Below are 6,713 nucleotides of genomic sequence, written 5' to 3'. Positions count from 1 at the left end.
GTTTAGAATTTCTAAGATTGTGATATCGGACAACAGGACGCAGTTTGCAGACAAGAAGTTTGGGGAGTTTCTGTCCGGGTTGGGGGTTAAACAGAAGTTCTCCTCAGTAGAGCACCCTTAGAGCAATGGTCAGGTAAAAGCAGCAAACAAAATCATCCTAAAAGGGTTAAAAAAGTAACTTGATTAGAATAAGGGCTTATGGGCAGACGAGCTAGCTTCGGTCTTATGGTCTTATAGGACAACACCCTAGTCCTCTACCGGGAAAATGCCTTTCTGGCTTACCTATGGAGTAGATGCGGTGATCCCTGTTGAAATTGTGGAACCGAGTCCGAGGTTGGTCCTCGGCAGTGGTGAAGAAGCAGTCGAAAAAGACTTGAATGATGAGATGAGGGTGGTGGCCCATTTTTCGGAGACTGCATTAAAACAGAGAATAGCACTGCAATACAATAGAAAAGTACTCGGCAGGAGTTTTGAAGAAGGCGACCTGGTATTATGGCGCAATGATATCAGACCACCAACTCCAGGAGAAGGCAAGTTGGCGGCTAATTGGGAGGGCCCGTATAGTGTAAGAGAGGTTCTCAGGAAGGGCGCCCACAAGTTGGAAAGACTAGATGAAAATGACGTCCTGAGAACGTGGAATGTAGCAAATTTGAGAAGGTTTTACACTTGAATACCTCTTCCCGACTTTTAGGTTTCCTCTTCCCATACTTTTCCTTTGATTTCAACTTATATCTTGTTTCTCTTATGTACTTAGTACAATTGTTATTCTCTTCTTTACTTTATCATTATCGTTATTGGATATCACTATTGTTATTAGATATATTCATTTACTTAGTACAATTGTCATTTTCACCCCTACCCCCGCCGCGAAATCACTGCAAGGGGATATAGCGGGACTTACTCGAGAAACCAGAAAGTCATCAGCGATCTAACGGCGACCTGAGATTGATCACAGTAGAAAGCTTCTGATCGCAAATGAGTACCCAGAGCATAACAGCTAATGATTTAATAGTCAAACGGGAACACGATAAGTAAAATACCAAACATTCAACGATTGAAAACGGTCTGAAGGCACCATGTCAGCCTAACAAGCACTCGTCTACGTTGCGGATGCCATGCTAGTAAGGCGACAAAAAAAAGCAGTACAAAAAGGCACCACGATGGCCCAACGCACAATCTTTTATACCAGAAGGCATTACACCGACAAAATAAGTTGCAAAAGTATGTTCAAAATACAGAATACAAAATAAGGCGCCATGCTGGCCCAGTTAAAACAGATGTACAAAGCAGCATTAATGAGTATACAAAGACAAGCAAAAGCGAACGAAAGACTTCAGGATTTTGGGATGTCCACAATCTTCCCATCTTGGTCCATTTTGAAGGCCCTAACCTATGAAGTGTCAAGATCAGGAGCAAGGATAGCAGTTTGGGCTTTGATCTCATCCTCGGTGGCTTTGACGACCTTTCGGGCAACACTCACAAGGTCCTTATTATCCTTCTTCAGGGAGGCGGTTTCCTACTGAGCAGTCTCGGCCAATCCCGCGGCCTAGGCAAGCTTTTCCTCCAGTTCTTTGACCTTAGCCTCAGTAGACATGACCTGCCCTCATGCAGTGTTCAAGTCATTAGAGAGGAAAAGGTCACGTTCCACCAACCTATTAATCTCCATAACATCTTCTTTCGTTTTCTTTTCTTTCTCGGCAAGCTGGGTCTTCATGGACTCTTCTCGGGCCGTCAGATCGGTAATACCCCTCTGTGAATATCGAAGTTTCTCCTCCAAAACTTGGTAGTGAGCTGATAAACCCCATTTTTAGGGTTTATCTTGTGTTAAATTTAGTGAATTTTATCAACTTATCTCACATTTATTCAATGAAATAGCATGGTTTTGTGAACTTCTCCTAATTTGTGCTTAAGAGTGAAAACATGCTTTTTAGGCCTTTAAATTGTTAATTTTAATTCACTTTAATTCTATTTGATGCCTTGATATGTTTGTTAAGTGGTTTCAGGATCATAAAGGCAAGGATTGAGTGGAAGAAGTGAAAAGAAAAGCATGCAAAGTGGAGGATTCATGAAGAAATGAGGATTTGGTAGATTCATGGCCACGCGCATGCGTCATTCATGCATACGCGTGAGAGAAAATTTTGCTAAGCGACGCGCATGCATCACCTATGCATACGCGTGACACTGGTCACGTGACCTCATTAAAGGAACATGCTGGGGGCAATTTTTGAGCACAAGGAGGCCTAAATCCAACTCATTTCTGATGCTTTTGAACCCAAGAATTGGAGGGGAATGAAAAAAGTAGTCATAGTTTAGTTTTTAGCCATGTTTTAGGTTAAAATTCTAAAGAGAGAAGCTCTAACGTCTCTCTAGAATTTAAGGTAGTTTAGGTCAAATTTTCTTATATCTAAGTTTTAATTCTTGCTTTAGTTCAATTCCCTTTACATTCTCTTGCTCTATCATCTTAATCCTCTTAGTTTTTCTTGTTAAGTCCTTTATGTTGCCAATTTTAGTATGAACTCTCTTGTTAATTTCAATTCCCTTTTAATGCAATTTCATGCTTTCATTTATTTTGATGTTTACTTTAGTTGCTATTTTTGATTTCTTGCTTTGGTTTGTTATGGTTTTTGTTAATTCTTGGATTGTAGGATGTTTACTTTTATTGCACTCTAGGTGTTTGATAAAAAATTTTCACTAGTTATGGAGTAGTTTTCTACACTCTTGGCCTAGGCTAAGGAAATTGAGTAACCTTGAGTCATTGGGTCTAATTAGATTGGTGATTTGGGTCCCTTGTTGATCAATTTGATGTCCATTGACGCTAACCTACTATTAAGCCAATTAATGGCTAGGTTGGGACTTATGGTTGATGTTGATCAAGCATATTTGACATATTTCAAGCATAGAAGTAGAATTGATGGGTTGGTCCCTCATAATTGTCAATATATGGTTGTTAGACAAGGATGATGATCTCAATTTCTATGCCTTAGCCAAGAGTTCTTTTTGCCATTTAATTTTTATTTTTGTTACTTTAATTGCTTTTCATTTAATTCCTTGCATGCATATTTACTTTCTTGCAATTTACATTTCTTTCTATTTCAACCAAAACCCCGAAATCCTTCAGAGCCAATAATTGAGAACTTCATTGCAATTCCTTGAGAGACGATTGGGGGTTTAAATACTCTCAATTTTTATTGGGGTTGTACATGTGATAACCATATTAAAATTTGATCGAGGGGTTATTTGTCGGTTTAGGATTATACTATGACATGATCTTTGTTGATAAAATCTAGACCGACAATTACCCATCTATCATGGGCCAAGACAAGCTTGAATTTCCTCGCGATAGCTGCCGCGTGATAAATCCATATTTCATGGTTTATCTTGTGCTCAATTGAGTGGTTTTTATCAACTCTTTACCCACTTATTCATACTATTTGCATGGTTTTACATTTGCCTTCCTAATTATGTGCTTTGATTGAAAACATGTTTCTTTGGACTTATATTTGCTTATTATTAATCCTCTCTTATTACCATTAGATGCCTTGATATGTGTGTTAAGTGTTTTCAGATATTATAAGGCAGGAATGGCTTGGAGGATGGAAAGGAAGCATGCAAAAGTGGAAGGAATACAATAAGTTGGAGAAATTGCTAAGCTGTCCAGCCTGACCTCTTCACACTCAAACGGCTATAACTTTAGCTACAGAGGTCCAAACGACGCGGTTCCAGTTGCGTTGGAAAGCTAACGTCCGGGGCTTCGATTTGATATATAATTTGCCATAGCTGCCCCGACGACAGGCAACACGAACGCGTGACCTGGCAGGAACGTAACCCGCGCGGCCGCGTGAGCCATGCGGCCGCGTCACTTTTCCGTGACCTGTACGGACCAGAAAGCGCTGGAAGTGACTTCTGGGCTGTTTCTGACCCAGTTTTCGGCCCAGAGAACACAGATTAGAGGCTATAAAGTGGGGGAATGCATCCATTCATAATCAGGCACTCATAATTCACTTTTTACAGTTTTAGATGTAGTTTTTAGTGAGAGAGGTTCTCTCCTCTCTCTTAGGATTAGGATTTAGGACTTCTCTTAGTTTTAGGAGTGACTCTCAATCCCAGGTTCTTTATTTTTATTTATCCCAATTTAATTTATGAACTCTTCCATGTTACAGATTAGTCTTTTAAATTAATGTTATTTGAGATATTTCAGATTGATGATTGCTGTCTTTTATTTATATAAATAATTTGGATTTTCCTGTTGCCCAATTGGCTTATGAATATTGTTAGTTTTAGATTTTACTGCTTTGAATGAATTGAAGGTATTCCAGATATTTATGATTTTAATTTAGCTTTTTACATTCTTGGCTTTGGTTAAATAATTGGTGACTCTAGAGTTATCAAACTCATTGTTGATTGAAAATTGGATTTCTTCATTTCATTAATTCAAGTTCCAATAACTCTAGTCTTTCCCAAGGAAAGACTAGGACCTGAGGAATCAAAATTAATTCATCCACTTAGGATAACCAGGATAGGACCTCCAGTTCCCATATCTTGCCAAGAGTTTATTTTATAGTTATTTATTTATTTTTCTTATTATTTTTTGTGCAACATACTGCCCCCTTACTTCCAAAACCCCAATTTTACCTTTTTTCATAACCAATAATAAGAACATACCTCCCTGCAATTCCTTGAGAAGACGACCCGAGGTTTAAATACTTCGGTTATCAATTTATTTAGGGGTTTGTTACTTGTGACAACCAAAACATTTGTACGAAGGGATTTCTGTTAGTTTAGAAACTATATCTACAGCGCGACTGTTTTTATAAATTCTTTACTAGCAAAAATCTTAACGTCAAAATGGCACCGTTGCCGGGGAATTGCAAACGTGTACCTTATTATTGGTTATTGTAAATATTTTTCTTTTACTTGTTTATTTGTTTCTCCTTTTTTCCCCCTTATTTCTGATAACTACTATGAATTCTCACCCCTCTCGCTTTGAGTTTGGTTCTAACTTTGTTGAAGGAAATAGAAACCACAGCAGGAATATGCATCAAGGTCAGACCAATCAAGGATGGATGGAGTCAAGAGGATCTAATCAACCCTTTGGGCAACAACACCATCCTAGATATCATGGACAAAGACCAGGCTACAATGCATCCCAAGCTGATAGATATGGTAGACCACCTTGTAGCTACCAACAAGCCCCACCCTATGCTCAAAGATCATCCTTTCAACACAACCTCAACCCACCACACTCACAAGCCCCTTTCTACCATTCACCTCCATATAACCCTAACCCTCAACCACCATACCAACCACCTTATGAGCTATATGAACCATATATAGAACCACCCTAATTCCAACCCAATTACTCACAAAAACCACCACCTCAATATTCACCATCTCCATATCCATCAATCCAAGAGCACTATGATCCTATTTATGAAAGCCGAGTGTATCAAGAGACAAAGGATCGTCTCAAGGAAACAGTGGATCGATGTCAGGCAACCATTCATCAATTGGGGCAAGCAATAATGAGTCAATTAGCTTCCCGGTGCTCAATTATACAAGGATCAGCCACAACTCCATGTGGACAGTCTAGTGAAGAGCGTAGCATGAAGGAGATACCAGAAACCCCAGTGAACAAGACAGAGAATGAATTCGTACTAGAACGAGTAGAAGAAGCTGTCATTGTTCAAGAAGAAGAAGCAGTGGTTGAAGACTTAGGAGATGCTGAACCTCCATGGGAAAGTCAAGTTATAGAGCATCCTTCAAAGACGTTTGAAACTGATGTTGAGGAGGGTGTACAACCTCCAAAGCATATCATGGTTGAAGACTTTGAAGGAGACGATCAAGAGATGGATTCAATCATTAATGAATTCTTATCTACATTTGAATCCTCTCCCATTGGACTTGACATGGAGATTACAGAAGAAGAAGCACAACCTCCTTTGCCCTTGATGAACACTGAAGAAGAGATTGAATTGGAAGAAATCCACCAAGAGGACGAGGTTGATATTGAAGAAGATTGCCAAGAGGTGGAAGATGTCGAAGAAGAGCACAAGGGAGTGGAGCTTGCACGTTCATTAGAAACACCTCCCCTTAAGTTGCCATCATCCTTCACAACATTCAAGTGGGTGAAATTCATATCCTTTAGCTTTCTAGTTCCACTTGAATACAGGCTACTGGAGACGGATGGTCAACTTAGAGCTCTCTGTGGCATTAAGAGTAAGAAAAAGATGGTCAGTGATAAGATTTATCCTGCAAGGTTCAACTTGGTTGTGTGCTCAACATTCAAACGCAAAGGTTGGTTTAGAGCTTAACTGAATGGGTCTAGGAAGTTGTCTGGCTGCTTCAGTGAGAATTCAGACTGCTTGCTACCCGGATGGAATCATGATGATCTACACAAAGACGGGTGCAAATGCAAGGTCTGGGACCCCAGAATCCATTCTACCAATCACCACTCTTGGGGCCTTGTCACTTGCTTTAACTTACTTGAAGGCCTTCTGCGCCTAGTTTGGGATCTCGGAGGACACTGGAATCACAAACATTGGTGGAGATTCCTGGATGAGTTCAAGCACAAGCCACCATAACGGGAAGCTCACCAAATGTCCAACTTAAGGACTTTAACTAAAAGTGCTAGGTGGGAGACAACCCACCATGGTATGATCGTTCCTTTTCCAGTTTAAATTTTAGTCTATTTTTGAGTTTTGATTGAACCTGGA

Source organism: Arachis stenosperma, chromosome 3, assembly GCF_014773155.1.
Source record: "Arachis stenosperma cultivar V10309 chromosome 3, arast.V10309.gnm1.PFL2, whole genome shotgun sequence".
NCBI classification, from domain to species: Eukaryota; Viridiplantae; Streptophyta; class Magnoliopsida; order Fabales; family Fabaceae; genus Arachis; species Arachis stenosperma.
This window is presented reverse-complemented; position numbering follows the sequence as displayed.